The sequence below is a fragment of the Oryctolagus cuniculus genome, chromosome 16 (genome assembly GCF_051225735.1).
Source record: "Oryctolagus cuniculus isolate XC-2025 breed Fujian yellow rabbit chromosome 16, ASM5122573v1, whole genome shotgun sequence".
Classification (NCBI taxonomy): Eukaryota; Metazoa; Chordata; class Mammalia; order Lagomorpha; family Leporidae; genus Oryctolagus; species Oryctolagus cuniculus.
In genome coordinates this window covers 50,915,982-50,934,607 of record NC_142882.1, presented here as the reverse complement: position 1 = coordinate 50,934,607, position 18,626 = coordinate 50,915,982, and the positions used below count along the sequence as shown (strand labels likewise).

Genomic DNA, 18,626 nt, shown 5'->3' with positions numbered 1-18,626 from the left:
CAGGAGCCAGGAGCTTCTTCTAGGTCTCTCACATGGATGGCATGGGCCCAAGGACTTGGGCCATCTTTCTCTGCTTTCCCAGGCCATTAGCAGGAAGCTGGATCAGAAGTAGAGCAACCAGGACTTAAACCAGTGCCCGTATTGGTTACCAGCGGCACAAGCGGCGGCTTTACCACTATGCTTCTTAAAACTGTGTCCAAGGGGCTGGTGTTGAGAGGCAATGCCTGCCTCCCATATCAGAGTGCTGGTACCAGTCCCTGCTGTTCCACTTCACTTCCTGCCAGTGCACCTGGGGGGCAGCAAATGATGGCTCAAGTGCTAGAGCCCCTGCCACCCATGTGGAAGACCCAGATGGAGTTGTTGGCTCCTGACTTCAGTTTGCCCCAGACCTGACTATTGCAGCCATTTGGGGAATGAACCAGCGGATAGAAGATCTCCCTATCTTTCTCATTCTGCCTTTGAATAAATGAATCTTTAAAAAGATACAGTTCTAATGCTTAAGTACTTTGTTACTTCTTCAGTAGAGCCCTGTCTGGTTTTCACGTGGTCAGTGACGTCACCAGGACCTCCAGTGTAGATAGCAAATGTCACCCAACATTCTGCACAAGTCATGTATTCATGAATTTTCTTTTCTTTTAAGATTTATTTTTTTATTTGAAAGTAAGAGTTACACAGAGAGAGGAGAGGGAGGGAGGGAGGGAGGGAGAGAGAAAGAGATAGGTCTTCCATCCGACGGTTCACTCCCCAGTTAGCTGCAACTGCCAGAGCCAGGCTGATCCGGAGCCAGGAGCCAGGAGCTTCCTGCAGGTCTCCCACATGGGTGCAGGGGCCCAAGGACTTGGGCCATCTTCCACTGCTTTCCCAGGCCATAGCAGAGAGCTGGATCAGAAGTGGAGCTGCTGGGTCTTGAACCAGTGCCCATGTGGGATGCCGGTGCTTCAGGCCAGGGTGTTAACCCACTGCACCACAGCGCTGGCCCCTCATCAACTTTCTTGATGACTTAATTTTCACTTCCAGGCACACTTTAATTTTATTATTCACTAGCTACTGGGAACATTTACTGCCAAACAACCAAGTGTCAGCAAATAGTAAGATAAATAGTTGTAATATTAAGCTTTATTATAAATGAAAACCCATGATGGTAAGAACATTGAGATTTCTTATATACACTTTCTTAAAGGACTGCTCAGTCTTTAAGTCCCATGGACTGTTGCAGCACTTAATATAATTTCCACATGACATTCGCTGGGGGCTTGCTGGCTTTGTGCATCCCTCTGGCCACTGCGCTGGCCAACACATCCCTGTCTGGCACACCCCACTTCTGGCAGGAGGAGTGGAATGGAATCCATCTCCCACCACCTTCTAAAACCAGCAGAAATGCTAGATACCTCCTTTTTAGCAGCAGCGAGTCCTTGAAAGGGAGCTGTGAGTCAGCACTTACTGCAGCTTTCATCCAGAAAACCTCAGCAAGAGAAACAAGTTCTCGCTGATCATCCGCATCCCACACAGGTGCACCCTCAGCCCAAGCACGGGCCCCTCAGCGCCGGAGACGTCTGCTCCTGGGCGAGCCGCAGTTCATGCTGGCAAAAGCAGGGCTTCGGCTGGGTCTGGTGAAGGATGCAGCTGGAGGTAGGTGAGGGGCAGTCTGTAAAGGACTCGGGATGCCAGACTGATGGAGCTGAGACCTGAGACTTGCAGAGCCTCCGTATCACACTGCTCTTCTCTGCGAAGCCGTCCCAGGTGAGAGCAGCCTGCACCCCCGCTGCTTATGTTTTACAAGGTTAGCTTTCGCTGTGGCTACATTAAATACAGCACAGTGCTTTACTGCATGCGGGCTCCTGTGGGTTTCTTGCTGTTCTAGGTGTGGGCACTTGGCCTCCCAAGCAACATCAGCCTCTCTATGGTGGATGCCTTAATGAGCTCCACCTGGTGCTGAGCATGTGGGGTGCACTCGGAAAAGCATCTGTGGCTGGATGGAGAGGCGCCCACGAGTGGCTCTGGGGTGGGAGTCAGCTGACTTTTCTACCATCTCAAATGTTTGCAGACTTGGGCCAAGTGCAAATCTGTACCGGTTCTCCTTTTCGGCACTCCCTACCTTTTCTGCTGCCCCTGGAGTTTGCTGGCTGCTTGGTTCCTGCCCTGTGTCTCCATCTCAGTTTCTGGGCCTTGTACTGTGTAGGCTCCCCACCTTACCTGTTCCATCTGAGTCATGGGCTCCTTTTCCTCTAGAGCTTCAAGGCCAAGTGGGTGCAGGTGGGCAGGCAGGTGGCTCGCTCTTCAACGCCTCAGTGGCCGTTCCCATTGGTGCGTTACTTCATTTTAATCTTAACCAATGAACCTTCCCTGGTTTGGGTAAATCTGGTTAGATCTACAGGGGCCAGGAACTGCTGAACCGTGTCATACCACTGTTGCCTAAATTTAAGTGGACTGAACTTTAATTAAATGCAAAATTCCGTTCCTCGGTCATATGGCTTACATAGGCATACACAACCTTTCCTGCATTGCAGCCAAGTTCTACGGGAGCAAGACGAATGGTTCGGGGTCGGGGTATTGTCTAAGTTAACAAATTGTAGGGCCCCATGTGAGCAGTATGAAAGGAAGTCTTGATAAACGATGCTCACTCCGTTCCATTCATTATTCAGTGTCATATTAGCAGAATTTCCAAGGCTGGAATTACTTTGTAGCACTTAGTATCTAACTGTTTGTTGAAGTCCCTGTGACCTTGGGTGGATCTGAGAGCCCTGCCAGGAGAGGGAACTGTTTCATCTTTCTGTCTCCTGGGCTTGGAGTCACGTCTGGCACAGAATGAGCCCTGAACCTGTTCACAGAACAAACACACAAGTGCTGGGGAAGCTCATTTCATTGTCTTTCTTGCAGACTTACACTGTTAGTCTCATAAATTACATTCCAACATCTCCTGATATTTTTTTCCTAACCTATTACTGAGCGTTAGATTTTCTAAGACTACGAAAGTACAAAGAAGCTCAAGAATGACACCCGAATCCAAATGCCCGAAAATACGAGAAATCGATGGTACGAGAGCCAGAAGGGCCCCTGGAGAACACGGGTGCGTCAGTGGAGGTCTGATTTTGGGGGCGCCGTGGCCCTCCTCTTGGCTTCCTCACGGAGCAGGCAGGGGCTGTCCTGGGGCGTCCTGACTTTTGATGGCCACAGCTGTCCTGCCCTTCAGCCCACAGGAGGGCACCCAGCCTGGAGCGGAGTCAGGTTCCCAGCCCCTTCCTCCCTCTGCGGGGACCCCTGCCAGGGCCCCAGCACGCTTATCTGAGTGCTGCAGATCTTTGGAGTGAGATCATCCAGGAAGTGGATGCCTTTGATGGAATTATCTCTGAAGCCTTGGCCTTTTGTTTTCATGGAGAATGACCGGGGGCCCTCAAACAGAATGGCTTCTTACGTGGTTAGCACAGCTGTTGCAAGACAGCCCTAGGTGGGTGCACGTGTCCTGCCCCAGCTGTCAGGATGTGGGTGGTGGATGGATTCTCTCTCTCTCCACTCCCCCTCCCTTCCCTCTCTCATGCAAAAGCCCAACAGTTTTCCCTCCACGATGCATCATGATTGACAACCAGTTATACCAGTTCCCAGGTTCCTGAAGGAGCTTTCTCCGCAGTCCTAGGTGCACGTCCTCACGTCTTGTCATACCAGCTTCCTACTCATGGGCGCACAGTTTACAGCCTATTGACTGCCCTGTAGGGACCCTCCTGGACGGCAAGCCCGGCTTCCCCCCAGCCCAGGCCCCCATTCCTACACACATCTCCCCCTCTCCAAAACTGGTTTGGCCCAAAAACCTCCCCCTCTCCAAAACCTGCCCTTGTGCCCGTGGGAGCAAGCACCCGTCTTTCCCTGGGGGACAAGGCAGAAGGGCTGGGGAGGTGGGGGTTCCTCGTGGGAGTCTGGGGAGATAACCAGGAGACTTGTGGAGTCTGCATTGCTTAGGGAACAGCCCCGTGATGGAGGTTCTGCTCCAGTGTGAGAGTCCCCGTCCACTAGCACGTTCGGCTCCCTTTTTCTGTCTCCTGCTAGGGCTGGGTTGTGCTGTGAGCAGCCAGGCAGCATCGGGGTCAGATAGGCCCCTGAGGCAGGGCTCCTGGAGCCAACAGAAGCCCATTGCTCTCAGGCAGTGACAGGAGCCTTTCTCTAGAAACAGACCAGACCCCTCTTGTGTGTACGTGTGTGTGTTTAAAAACCACTGCTCCCGTACGTGACCCGGAGCAGCACGCCAAGTGAGGCAAGTGACCAAGAGACCAGCAAAGGGCGGGGCAGGAGTCGGGGCCACAGCGCCGCCTGCCTGGGGTCTGCTCTCTCTTCTCCGTGCTGCTCCCCTAATTTCTACTTGGGTTTTATGCTACTCCAGGTCCAGGAGGGAAACAGAGGGTGTAGCCGCCTAGTTTAATGAAGGGACTGGGGACAGAGGTGTGGGTGGCACGGGCACTACCTTGGTTCCTTCGGTCAGCTGTAATCGAAGTTCATACACAGCAGAATTCCTTTCCCACTGTTCTGGAGACTGGGAAATCCAAGTTCAAGGCGCCAGGAGGTTGGTCGTCCGGTGAGGGTGGCTTCTCCAGCCTCACGTGCCAGAAGGGAGAGGGCTCTCAGGGGGCGAGGGGAGCCCTGTAGAGGGGCACTCATTTCATCCAGGAGGGCTCTGCTCCTGTCACTTAAAAACCTCCCAGGGGCCACCGTTTTGGGACAGGGAGTGAAGCCACCCCTTGAGACACCGGCGTGCCATATTGGAGTGTTAGTTCAAGTCCCAGCTGCTCCACTTCCAACCCAGCTTCCTGCCCACACGCATGGGAAGACAGCAGAGAATGGTCCAAGTGCTTGGACCCCTGTCACCCACGTGGGAAACTAGAATGGAGTTCCAGACTCCTGGCTTTGGCCTCCCCTACATCTGGCTGTTGAGGTTAGTTAGCAGATGGAAGATCTTTCTCTCTGTCTCTCCTTCTATTGCTCTGCCTTTGAAAAGTAAATAAATAAATAAAGCTTTAAAAATAATAAAGCAACTTGCCAAAGGCCCTCTCTTCCTAATCCAATAACTGGAGTGAGAACTTCAGTGCATGAAAAAAAAAAAAAGACAAGTTTATTTGGATACAAAATTATTTTAAATCCACACATAACTTTTCCTAATATGTATTTTCCATGGACATTTTAAAACAAATTATTGATTGATGTGAAAGCCAGGGGGACAGGGAGGGAGAGAGACAGAGCTCCTGTCTAATTCACTCCTCAAATGTCCACAGTGGCTGGGGTGGACTGAGGCCAAGGGGGAGCTGGGAACTCCGTCTGGGTCTCCAACAGCAGTGTCGGGAACCCAGTTACTTGAGCTGTCCCGGCTGCCTTCCAGGACCTGCCTATGCACAAAGTTGGACTCAGGAGTGGAGGCAGGTTTTGAACCCAGGCACTCTGTTATGGGACATGGGCATCCTAACCCCCCATAAACTTTTAGAAGACCCCTGTGTATGCTACAGAGGGAGGCTGGCCTGGGTCAGCCTTTTAAACCCATCAGACAAGCCTTCATCTTAATCCACTATTTAGCTGTAGAAGGTTTTGGCTGATAAACAGCATCCCTCTGCATGAGTCCTTCTGAAGTTCACAGTGGGACATGAGATCCCAGTAGCTCCAGTCGGGTCCTTGTCACTTCCATGTTGCTGTTGTTGCTTGCTGGACATCTGAGCGAGGCTTTTGCAACTAGAAACCTTGTCCCTCGGGGAACTTCTGTGGGTGGATGTGTCCTTTTGTGCCCAAGGACAAGCATTTCTCCAGGGTATAAACCCATGGGTGAAGCCCCCAGCTGATAGGATGACCACAGCTTTGAGGGCCCTGGACCACGACGAGTTGTTTGCCACCCCATTGCTATGACTGTGTCTTCGTCCGTCTGTGCCCCACGCAATGTACCAGCCTTTCTGTTACACCAGCCTCCCTTACCCTTCAGACTGTCGCCAGTCCAAACACTGTTTTTGCTTCACCGGAAGAATGGCATTTCTCTGATATATCAGAGCGTTTCAACATCTTCCACATGTTCACCATTTATGATTCCCTCTGTGGGAAAACGCCTGCTTGTGCCTTCAGCTTTGCATTCCAAGATTCTCTAGAAGCAGGCAGTGGGCACAGCATAAGAAGCTGCTGGGTTTGTATTGCAGTGCCTGTTTGAGTCTCGACTTTGCTACCTATTCCAGCTCCCTGCTAATGCACACGCTGGGAGACAGCAGATGATGGCTCAAGTGCTTGGGCTCCTGCCACCTGCATGGGAGACCCAAGTTGAATTCTAGGTTCCTGACCTTGACCTGGCCCAACCTCAGCTGTTACTGGCATTTGGGGAGAGAACCAGTGATGGAAGATGTCTCCATCTTGTCTCTCTCTCTCTCTCTCTCTGCCTCTCAAAAATCTAACATATAAATAAATGAAAAGTTATTCGAGTGTTAAGCTGATGTTGGCCACATATATTTTGTTTTTTTGTGAACTGGTAGATTTGGCTTCCTAACATTTTATTGAGGATTGTTGAGTTTTTGTTCATGAATGAGATTCTCAAACTGGTTTTCTTACATGATGACAGCCTCCCCTTGATTCATGAGCTTTGTACTCCTTGTTCCTCTTCTGGTTTCTCCTCCCCCCTCTCCATCTCCCTGCCCTTCTTTCTTCTTCTCTGGAGAGTTGGTATGACCCTTGAATGTCCATCGTAACTGACTGGTGCTTTCTCCGTGGGAAGGCAAAACCTGCAACCACCGAGTGAATTTATTTAAAGTTCTAAGGACAATTGTGCTTGCTATTCTTGGGTCAGTTTTGGAGAAGTTAACAACTTATTTGGCACTTGTCTACTTTATTAAAATGTGTTGGCCTAACATCTGAACTTGTGCCTTTTTTTCTCATTACCTAGGCAATCCCAATAGCATTTTGCTCATTTTTCTAGTCCCCCTCCCCCCCGCCAAAGAATCAGCATCAGTTCTACTGACCCTCTTGATGGTACTTTTATTGTCTACTTTATTCTTAGTTTAAAAAGTTCTGCCTCCTACTTGCTTACATGAATTTCCAGATCTTTCTATTGAACTTCTAGCTCCTCTAGCAATTCTGCCTTTCCTCTATTCTTTTTGTTGTTGTTGTTGTTGTTGTTGTTGTTAAACAGTGAGAGAGAGAGAGACAGAGAGAAAGGTCTTCCCTCCGTTGGTTCACCCCTCAAATGGCCGCCACAGCCGGCGCGCTGCCTCCATTGAAAGCCAGGAGCCAGGTGCCTCCTCCTGGTCTCCCATGGGGTGCAGGGCCCAAGCACCTGGGCCATCCTCCGCTGCTCTCCTGGGCCACAGCAGAGAGCTGGACTGGAAGAGGAGCAACCAGGACAGAATCCGGTGCCCCAACCAGGACTAGAACCCTGGGTGCCGGCACCACAGGTGGAGGATTAGCCAAGTGAGCCGCGGCGCTGGCCTTTCCTCTATTCTAATGGGAGTCTTCACACACTTTAAAATTCCTGTTAGCAACTTTTCCTCCAACGGTAGGTCTGTGATGCAGTCAAAGTGCGTCCACACCTAAACCAGCAGTGCCCACCAGTTCCTCTCGCTGTCCCTCTTCATGTCTGAAAAGCCAGCTCTGTCCTTCCAGCTAACCAGGGCACAGTCAGGAAGCCCTCTTGACCCTCTCTCTCCTGTAGCCCACCCCTAGGCCATCAGGAACCTGTTAGGCCTGCCCCACTTCTGCCCGTTTTTGGCCATCGCCACCTGTGCTTGTCCATACCCTCTGCCCTGCTTTGGCTTCTGTGCACCTGAGGCCAGCCCTCCACACAGTGCTCACGGGGAGCCCCCTCCTCCTCAGCTTACCCTTCAATGCCCTCACATGGCCTTGAAATAAATCACAGCCACTGAGTGGCCCACAAGGCTCCTGCTGTCTCTCAGACACTGGCTTTTCCCTTCTCCATGAAATACATCCTTGCTAATTCCGGTCTGGCTTAGATGTTTTGCACCAAAAGGAACTTGTCTTTTTATTTCATTTTCCATGAGTTCTTTGGAGTTCCCTCTTTCCAGACAGGACTCACCTGTTGCGTCCTGCGTGCTAACTCCAATGTCTGGCTCACAAGCCTGGCACATAGTAGATGTTCCATGAATATTTGCTGAATGCGTGAACAAGGGAATGAGTACAGGTTGGCTTGAAGGTACAGACGCTCAGAGGAGAGGCTTGGCCTTTCAGCCAGAGCCACCCTGCCTTTTGTGACAGTTTGGTTCATGTTTCCATGGTTGCTATCCACCAGAAGGCACACACTAACTTAGCTTGCAGAGGAAGGGTGGAAGATGGGGGCATCCACCGCTTGTCTATCTACCTCTCAAGGGCACCAGGTATCACAGCCCACAGCCATCTTCCCAGTGCGTGAATGCCAGCAAATGTCCCCAGGGCAATCAAATTCTGAATTCATGCGGCTAGCACTGTGGCATAGCCGGTAAAGCCCGCACCTGCAGTGCTGGCATCCCATATGGGCATCGATTCGAGTCCCAGCTGCTCCACTTCCGATCCAGCTCTCTGCTATGGCCTGGGAAAGCAGTGGAAGATGGTCCAAGTACTAGGACCCTCTGCACCCATGTGGGAGACCTGGAAGAAGCTCCTGGCTCCTGGCTTTGGATCAGTGCAGCTCCAGCCATTTCAGCCAACTGGAGAATGAACCAGTGGATGGAAGACCTCTCTCTCTCTCTCTCTTACTTTCTGTCTCTCCTTCTCTCTGTGTATAGCTCTTTCCAATAAATAAATAAATCTTAAAAAAATTCTGGATTCACACTTTCGTTTCATTTTTTTCCCTTTGTTCTCTGAGGATTTCCCTTACCCTTATTGAACTCAACTGTGCATTTCACTCCATTCTTCCTTCCTTTCTTTCTTTCGTATTTTATGGTGAATTGGTTTGCTGCGTTGCTGACTATGGAACTCTTCAAACTTTGCATTTTTTTGTACACTGCCAGGAGCCCAAAGGACTCTCTGTGATTTAAATCGCACAGCTCAGAACCCGGAAGTCCTCCCCTCCGTGGCGGATCTCACCGTCTCCCTGGCTCCTGGCTGCCCGCATTCCATCAGAGTGTGATGATACAGAGACTCCTGGCCTAGTGGGTAGCCCCAGTCAGAAAGGAGAAAAACTGCTGGCAAACGACACCAAGACACAGCAGCCTTCAGAGTCGCAAGGGACCCGCCACGGCCTCCGAGGGCTGCCCCAGCCATCCTGTAAACCTGTCGCGGGCTAGGCTGTCTTCAGCTGGGTACAGCTGTCGCATCTGCCTTTCTCTAGACGTCCATTGTGCTAGATGCATATTCAGAACAGTTTCTGCTCTGGTCTCAGGCTGCAGGCAGGCTGCCCTGTGGGGGATGGGCAGCCAGAATGCAAACACCGGTCCCTTGCTAAGGCTAGAAGGTCCTCAGTAAAGTGTTATTGACCCTGGTAAGATGGTGTAGCTGCAGGCAGGCTTCACTTTAAGCGAAATGGGTGCCAGCTGGAGTGTGCGGAACACTATGCAAATGAGTTGAAAACTGAGTTCAGTCCATCCATCAGTGTTGCTTCCTGCTATGCCAACTGATATTTGCTTTTGTGAATCCTTATTTGTCTCGCTGAATTGGCTGACGTTGGGCCTGAACTGACTTAATTGCACAGTTGTTTTTGATGTACGGCAGACAGCGACTGCTCTGTTGGGCAGCGATCTAATGCTACCAATAGGCTGTTGGCTGGCCCGTGGGCAGCCCCGCTTGGTAGATAGATGGCTGGCGAACATTTCACTTGCAGAGTAACATGCCAGCAGTCAACTGGTTAGAGTGTAGCATTCTGTTCAGAAAAGTAAATTCTAATGTATCACCCGAAACAACTGTGTCACTTAACCCAGACAGGTTTTTGATAGGTAAGAGGCACGGGCAATGAGCTATTCCACAATACCAGCTTTTGGTCTTTTGCTTTGAAGATTTCCCCTTAAAAAACAAGCATGACAGGTGGTGCTGTGGCGCAGTGGGTTAAACTGCTGCCTGCAGCGCCACCATCCTATATGGGCACCAGTTCGAGTCCCTGCTGCTCCACTTCCAATCCAGCTCCCTGTTAACAGCCTGGGAAATCAACAAAAGTTGACAAGGCTCTGGTGAGGGTGGGCTGAGGATATGGGAGGAGGGGGAGGCTGCAGCAGGGGTGCCTGCACGTCACCTCATGTGTATGCACTCAGTGTAGTGCCCAGTGGGTGGCAAATTTGCGCTTTGCTTTTTGGAACTCTCTGGAATTATTTTTTCAAATATTTCCAATTCATAGTTGGTTAAATGTGTAGATGCAGAATTGCAGATGTGGAGGGCTGGCTGTGGAATGATTATATATCAAGTTAAAGCATTCATCATCTAACATACTTTCTCATTTTTTATAGCAAAAACATTGAAAATATTTTTTCAGCCATTCTGAAGTACACAGTGTGTTATTAATGGCTTGGGTCACTGTGCTGTGTACTAGATCTTTTTTTTTAAGATTTATTTATTTTTCTGAAAGTCAGAGTTACACCAAGAGAAGGATAGGCAGAGAGAGAGAGACTGGTTCACTCCCCAGTTGGCTGCAACGGCCAGAGCTGCACACATCCAAAACCAGGAGCTTCTTGCAGGTCTCCCATGTGGGTGCAGGGGCCCAAGGACCTGGGCCATCTTATGCTGCTTCCCAGGCCACAGCAGAGAGCTGGATCAGACGTGGAGCAGCCGGGACCTGAACTGGAACCTGTATGGTATGCCGGTGTTGCAGGCGGCGGCTTTACTGCTACGTCACAGCGCCAGCCCCTGTGTACCAGATCTTAAGAATGCAGTCCTGGGCCGGCGCTGCGGCTCACTAGGCTAATCCTCCGCCTTGCGGCGCTGGCACACCGGGTTCTAGTCCCGGTTGGGGCGCCTATTCTGTCCCAGTTGCCCCTCTTCCAGGCCAGCTCTCTGCTGTGGCCAGGGAGTGCAGTGGAGGATGGCCCAAGTGCTTGGGCCCTGCACCCCATGGGAGACCAGGAGAAGCACCTGGCTCCTGCCATCAGATCAGCGCGGTGCAACGGCCGTGGCGGCCATTGGAGGGTGAACCAACAGCAAAGGAAGACCTTTCTCTCTGTCTCTCTCTCTCACTGTCCACTCTGCCTGTCAAAAAAAAAAAAAAAAAAAAAAAAAGAATGCAGTCCTGCTGTCTAACTGAAACTTCTACTTTTGCTTAACATATCCCCAGCCTCCACCCACCACACCGGAAGTGATTTTTTTTCACAGACAGTATGTATCTTGATTCTCCCTTGATGATTATGATGACTCAACAATATGTTCATGTTATTATCAATTTCCAATAAATATTTTCAATGTTCATATCGAATGCCATTGGATAAATATAGATTCACTTACTTAAAACATTGTCCAATTATTGAATAGTTCAGTAGGTCTTATTATTTACTATTACAAAGACTGAACATCTGTGTGTACTAAGTTTTTTCTGTATCTTAAAATGATTATCTTTTCCATATTTTGAAATTATTTTCTTAAGCCAACATCTTATAATTATAGTACAATTATTTAAAGGTTACCAATATTTTTCTGTATTCTAGGACAAACAACCAATTGTTTTTCTAAAAGAGTATCCTCCTTTATATTTAAAAAAATTTTTTTTGAAAGGCAGAGCAACAGAGAGGAGAGACAAAGAGAGAGAGATATCTTCCATCTGCTGGTTCACTCCCCAAATGGCCACAACAGCCTGGACTGAGCCAGGTCAAAGCCAGGAGCCAGGAATTCTATCTGGGTCTCCAGGGAAGTGGTAGAAACCTAAGCACTTGAACCAGCATCCACTACCTCCCAGACACATTAGCAGGAAGGTGCATCAGAAGCGGAGTAGCTAGGACTCAGACCGTCTCCACTGTGGGATGCCAGTGTCACAAGTGCAGCTTAACCGGCTGTCCCACAACGCCGGCCCCTTCTTTGTGTTTAACCCAACAGCACCAAGAGAGCTTATCTCACAATACCCCAGCAGATGTGGACTTCACATTTTTAAAAGTGTATTTGCAGCCGGCACCGCTGCTCACTAGGCTAATCCTCCGCCTTGCAGCGCCAGCACAGCAGGTTCTAGTCCCGGTCGGGGCACCGGATTCTGTCCTGGTTGCTCCTCTTCCAGGCCAGCTCTCTGTTGTGGCCAGGGAGTGCAGTGGAGGATGGCCCAAGTCCTTGGGCCCTGCACCCCATGGGAGACCAGGAGAAGCACCTGGCTCCTGCCTTTGGATCAGCGCGGTGCGCCAGCCGAAGCGCACCGGCCACGGCGGCCATTGGAGGGTGAACCAACGGCAAAAGGAAGACCTTTCTCTCTGTCTCTCTCTCTCACTGTCCACTCTGCCTGTCAAAATAACAATAATAATAATAATAATAAATAAAAATTGTATTTGCTATTTTAGTTGGTGAAAACTATAGTTTCTAAGATTTGTATTTTTCTGTTTTTTTTTTTTCCTTAGAGTTGGATATATTTTCTTTTGTTCATTAGCCACTTTTTGAGGGGGCGGTGAACTAGTCTGTGTGTGCCCTTTACCCATGATATCTGGGATCTCATTGCTTCTTTCTGTTGGGCTTTGTGTGAAATATTTCTCTACTGTTTAAATTGTATTATGTCTTATGTATGGCAAATATTGTTAATTTGGTCTTTGTGTTTTATTTTTATTTTGTGTTTTGATGTATAAAATCCCCACATTTTATGTATTTTACATATATATATATATATATATTCCCCTGTTGCTTTTTTACATTAAATTTAAGTTTGGGGACCAGAAATAGGTAGGAGGGAAAGTCATTACATATAGTATTGAGCCGGCGCCGTGGCTCAATAGGCTAATCCTCCACCTTGCGGCGCCGGCACACCGGGTTCTAGTCCCGGTCGGGGCGCCGGATTCTGTCCCGGTTGCCCCTCTTCCAGGCCAGCTCTCTGCTATGGCCAGGGAGTGCAGTGGAGGATGGCCCAGGTGCTTGGGCCCTGCACCCCATGGGAGACCAGGAAAAGCACCTGGCTCCTGGCTCCTGCCAGGATCAGCGCGGTGCGCCGGCTGCAGCGGCGGCCATTGGAGGGTGAACCAACGGCAAAGGAAGACCTTTCTCTCTGTCTCTCTCACTGTCCACTCTGCCTGTCAAAAAAAAAAAAAAAAAAAAACATATAGTATTTATTTTGACAGTGCTATGGAGTCGTAAGTTCTCTACCTTCAGTTCACTTATTTGAAGCACGTAATTCTGTGGCTTTAGTAAATTTACAGCATTGTTCGAAGCTGACCGTGAAAATGCCCTTGTGCATTTGTGGTCCCTCCCCGTTCCTGCCCTAGCCCTGGGCAAACACGAATGTACCTTTGGCTTCCCTGGGCTTCCATGGACATTTCACATAAACGGGATCATACAGTACGTGGACTTCTGTGACAGGCACCTTTTACCTTTTCAAGGTTTAGCCGCGTCACAGCACGTAGCAGCGTTTCATTCCTTGTTTGCTGCCAAATAAGAATCCGTGGACCGACGCACACTGCACTGCGTCCACCCATTCCTGGAGGCACAGCCAGGTCGTTTCCACCTCTGGACTACGGTGAGTAGAGCTGCCATGGAAGTCAGGTACAATTCTCTGTGTGGTCACCTGTTTTTATGTCTCTTCATTCCTAGGAGTTGAATTGCCGCATCGAGGGGTCAATTTGTGCTTAACTTTTTAAGGAACAGCTGGGGATGGGATGGGGTGGGGACGGGGGTGGGCATTGGCTGTAGTGGTTAGGATGCCACTTTGGGTGTCTGCATGCTGTAGCAAAGGATCTGCAATCGGGTCCTGGCTCCACCCCCAATTCCAGCTTCCTGCTAATGCACATCCTGGGAGGCAACAGGGGATGGTGGCTCCAGGAGCTGGGTCCCTGCCACCCGCACGGGAGATCTGGGCTGAATTCCTGGCTCCCAGCTTCGGCCTGTCCCCGACCCTGACTGTGTGGGCATTTGGGAAATGAACCAGCAGACAGAAGATCTCTCCTGTCCCCCACTTTCTCCCTCTCCCTCCCCCTCTCCCTCTCCCTCCCTCCACTTTCCACCTTTCAAATAAAATAAGTAAATAAAAAAAAAGAAGAGGGAAATCCACATTTTAAAATACTTTATATTTGGACGAAATGTTTTTATTTTTTCTTCAAATTGTCTCCTTTTCATACTCTTCAACATAAAGCTTTTGTCTTTTTCATCCAGACAAAAGTAAAAATTTCACAGAAATTTTATTAGATGAACTGCTGGGCTAAACTAATGTGAAGGAATTGGAATTATTGGTGATTTCTTGAAATCTTCGTGAAAGCAGTAGTATAAAAATACTTTTAAAAATCACAGAATAAGGATATTCACCCTGAGTACTCTAGTGAAATTATTCCTCAAGCCATCCTGGGAACCACTCCTCTGGCGTCCCTCTGCAGAGCCTGTAGCATGGGATTTTGGCTCTCCTTGGTGGTTACATGTCTGTAGCAGGTGAATTTTTATTTCTAGAAAGAGCAGAACGTCACCTGGAACCACACGCATCAGTAAGATGACTGATTGAAAGACACACTGCACAGAAACACTTCACATGCGCCCAGGTGCACCCACATGTACATGGGCTAGGTTGCTTTTTCTGTCCATTTCCTAGGCTAAACCAGAAAACAACTCTACAAATGGAGCTATTGATATTTGTAAGTGGTTATATTACTAGTTGAACAAGAAATTATGACCTTCTTTGGTAATTTTTAAAGATGAAAGCCTTCACACAGAGGTACAAGTCCTACCATATTCATTTAATGGTTGATCCAGCTATTTGATAGTGACATCCAATTCTGAAGTTAACTTTGATAGCTCTGAGTTCAAAGTTTGGTTCCTGCTGCAGATGTGCCCGGGGAGGACCTCACTGCAAAGCAGGGTGCTTAATGGAAAAGGAAGTCCTTTCTGTGGTTCCAAGAGCCCCACTGAGCAGGTAATGAGATTCATGTCTCACTGGCACGGTGCGTTGAACTTGATGAATATCAAGGATCTCCGTGCTTGTTGTAGGCTTCTCTGGAATGCTAATGACTCATATTTCTTACAAAAATGTTTGGAAAAATATTTTTCCTTTTACTCCACTGGGCTTCACCTCAACATATCTGTGCTCAAAAGAGTGTTATAGCAGCCAGTGCTGTGGTGTAGTGGGTAAAGCTGCCACCTGCAGTGCTGGCATCCCATATGGGCACCAGTTTGAGTCCCAGCTGCTCCACTTCTGATCTGGCTCTCTGCTATGACCTGGGAAAGCAAGTAGAAGATGGCCCAATCGCTTCTCGGCCTTTTGGCTAAGATCAAGTGCAGAAGATGGCCCAAGAGCTTGGACCCCTGCACCCACGTGGGGGATCCAGGGGAAGCTCCTGGCTACTGGCTTTGGATCAGTGCAGCTCCAGCAGTTGTGGCCAGCTGGGGAATGAACCAGCGGATGGAAGACCTCTCTCCCTCTCTCTGCCTCTGCTTCTTTCTATGTAACTCTGACTTTCAAATAAATAAATAAATCTTTAAGAAAAGAATGTTAGCTTGATAACAGCAGCTCTACCAGCAACACGAGCTCTCCTGAGAGCACAACCTCTACTGACAGTGCAACCTCTGCCGACAATACCATCTCTACTTACTAGCTCTACGGACAACACGGCCTCTGTTAACAACGTGAGCCCTACCAATGGCACATTTGAGTCAGAACATGGGTGGAATTAGTTAGCTACAGCCTGAAGGCGACAGAAAGAAATCCCAAAGGGTAGAGCTCTCTACTCCCTGGAGACAGAGTACACGGGAAGCAGCCTTGATTCCGAGCTGTTTGACCCACTGGTGGTTTCTGACGCCTCCCAGAGTCGCAACTGTAAAACAGGCACACATGGGAAACACGTGTTTCACAAGGTGCAGTGAGGCTGAAATGCAATGCACACCGTGTAGCCCCCAGCAAGTATCAATTGCTGGTAACCGTTACTGTCATCACCATCATCAGTCATTGCTGTCCTCTGACAGCGCCTTCAGCACCTGCCACAGCGCCCACGTCCTGAGAGCTCAGTCACTGGCATTTCCTATCACCATCATCCTCGTATCATTTCATCACTCAGCAAAGGGCCTGGCGTGCAGCCAGCACTCAGTAAATTCAACCAGGAGAGAATTCACTGCTTACAATGCAGTTGCCAGGTAGAACTGATACTAGACATTCAGAAAAACGATGTTTAACAGTACCTTTAATTTTTTTAAAAAAAATTTATTTCCATTCTATTTGAAAGATCTTTCATCCACTGGTTCAGCCCCACCCCCCATCCCAAATGCTCACAACAGCCAACCCTGGGCCCATCCAAAGCCAGAACTCCTTCAGGGTCTCCCACATGGATGGCAGGAACTCACTCACCTGCTACATCCCGGAGTGTACATGAACAGAAAACTGGGTCAGAAGCGGAGCTGGAACTCAAACCCCGGGCACCTGATACAAGCTGAGAGCATCTCAAGTTCAAGGTGCTTTGTTTGACTGAGGCACCAAATGCCCATCACGGACTGTTTTGATGAATCACAGTCTCCCTGTTCTTCTATTGGACGCTTTTAGAGAGAAGCTGCAGAATGTGGGCGTTCCAAGCACAGACAGTCCCTGCGTTCAAATCCTGGTTGTGCTGTTGCTTCCTGGCTTTCACAGTTGGATAGTTTACACCTGGAAGTGATGAGGGCGACGCCAGGCAAACAGAGAATGCCCTGTATGCAGGTGCCAGGAAAGGGAAAAGGAGCCTCGAGCCCCTGGGAATCCAGCTATGCCCATGGGTCATGCAACAGCTGGAAGGAAAAGCAAATGGCTTATGGAGAGCAGAGGGTGGAAGTCACAGCCTGCTGGCACAGGGTTGACAAGCAGCTATCTGCAAGGATCAAGCCCTCATTGGTAGCCTCACTCCTGAGCGGCAGGCCACTGGGCGCCCAGCAGGTAGCAAAGCACACTCTTGGATGAGCTCATGGTAAATGCAGGTGGCAGGAGCTACGGTGTAGGTAGGCGGGGGGGCGGAGATCCAATGAAGGCATGGTACGTTCTGACAACAGTGCATGGCTCACGTAAGTTAGCAGCCAGGGGTCTGAGGACAAGGGATCAGGCAGCAGAGGCTGAAGGGGTGCAAGGTCTGAATGATCAACAGGAAGAGGAGGAGCAGGAGCAGGAGAAAGGCTCTTGTTACAATGTATCCTTCTCCAGGGCCATCGGCACTGGCAGACTCAGTGTCTTTCATTGTCTCAAGGCCAGGGGAGCTAGTGCAGTTCCTTATCAACCAGAACAGGGTGAGGTAACTTCCTGCATGTCTCCAGCTCTCCTTCCTGCCCAAGGCTGCCTTCCTGGCCCGTCCACCACTGCAAACCTCAAGGCAAACCCAGCCTGGGGCCCCCAGTCTGTGCTGCACAGCAGCCTGGCAGAGGCTGGGCCCCTCGGAGCGGCTCCTTGCCCTCCTCCTACCCAGCTTCAGGCTCAGAATGTCACATTTGCTGATGGGATCCTGCTTGTTCAGAACGTGCACGTCCTGACAGTGTGTGTGCGCCGGCGTGAACATATGTTGAACTTGCAGGATGTATATAATTTTAGCTATTCTGGAAAATAGTCACTCTTGCTTAGGACAAATGCCGGATACTGTTTCTTATTTTCCCCGGGAGCTAGAGGAGGAAAGAGAGGGCTCGGCTCCCAGAGCAGGTGTTTCAGATGAGATAGAAGGCGAAATGTCTTTCTCAGATGGCTTCGGTAAACCCTGGAACAGGTTGCCTAGGGAAATTTCGAAGCCTCTTTCTCTGGAAGCTTTTAAAAATAGGACAGATGCTCATCTGCTCAAGCGAGCTGAAGTGTAATCCTATCTGTGATGGCGTGATGGAGTGGCCGAGGGGCGGCACAGGGGAGGGCTCTCCTTTCGGCTGAGATAGACTGATCCAGCGTTTCATCTCACACTTTCGAGCATTTTAGCAATACTGGTCTTATCTGATTTAAACAGTCACTAATGGTCAGTATTGAAAAATCAGAGAACACAGGAAAACACGAAGAAGTAAAAACCAAACCAACCCCTCTAAAAGCACAGGTGAACCTAAAATGATTGATTTGGGCATATGCGTATATTTTTCCAGACTTTGAGGTGCAATTGCCAGTAACTGTGCCCCATTCAGCATACTTGAGCGATCTGGCTTTTGAATGCTGTGTGTCATGGGCTCCTTTCCATGTCAGGCAGTGCTGCTCAGTGTTGTTTTTGATAGCTAAGGAATACTCAATGGGGTACATGTTGCACAATTGTTCCAATCAATTTTATTTTTTAAAGATTATTTATTTGAAAGGCAGAGTTACAAAGAGGTAGAGGCAGAGAGAAAGAGAGGAGGGAGGGAGGGAGGGAGAGAGAGAGAGAGAGAGAGAGAGATTCTTCTGTCTGCTGGTTCACTCCCCAAATGGCCACAACAGCCAGGATTGGGACAGACTGAAGCCAAGAGGCTGGAACTCCATCCAGGGCTCCCATGTGGATGGCAGGAGCTCAGCTGCTTGGGCCATCTTCTGCTGCCTTCCCAGGCACAATAGCAAGGAGCTAGATTGGAACTGGAGCAGCCGGGACTTGAACCAGTGCGCGAATGGGATGCTGGCCCCTTCTCATTCTTCAGTTGGAACCCTGGAATCACACACT

General features: G+C 49.5%; 1 long non-coding RNA gene across 5 annotated transcripts in view; it reads left to right on the top strand.

Moving 5' to 3' along the window:
* Positions 1-689: 689 nt before the first annotated feature.
* LOC149121741 (uncharacterized) overlaps positions 690-18,626 on the top strand; it is a 34,930-nt gene continuing 16,993 nt past the window's right edge. For 4 of the 5 annotated variants that reach the window (XR_016222526.1, XR_016222523.1, XR_016222524.1 and 1 more), the window contains exons 1-2: positions 690-1,740; positions 13,416-13,552. This is a non-coding gene — a long non-coding RNA (uncharacterized LOC149121741). Of the gene's footprint in view, positions 1,741-13,415; positions 13,553-14,184; positions 18,300-18,626 lie in introns of those variants that run through there. The other variant, XR_016222522.1, reaches the window with a different exon arrangement.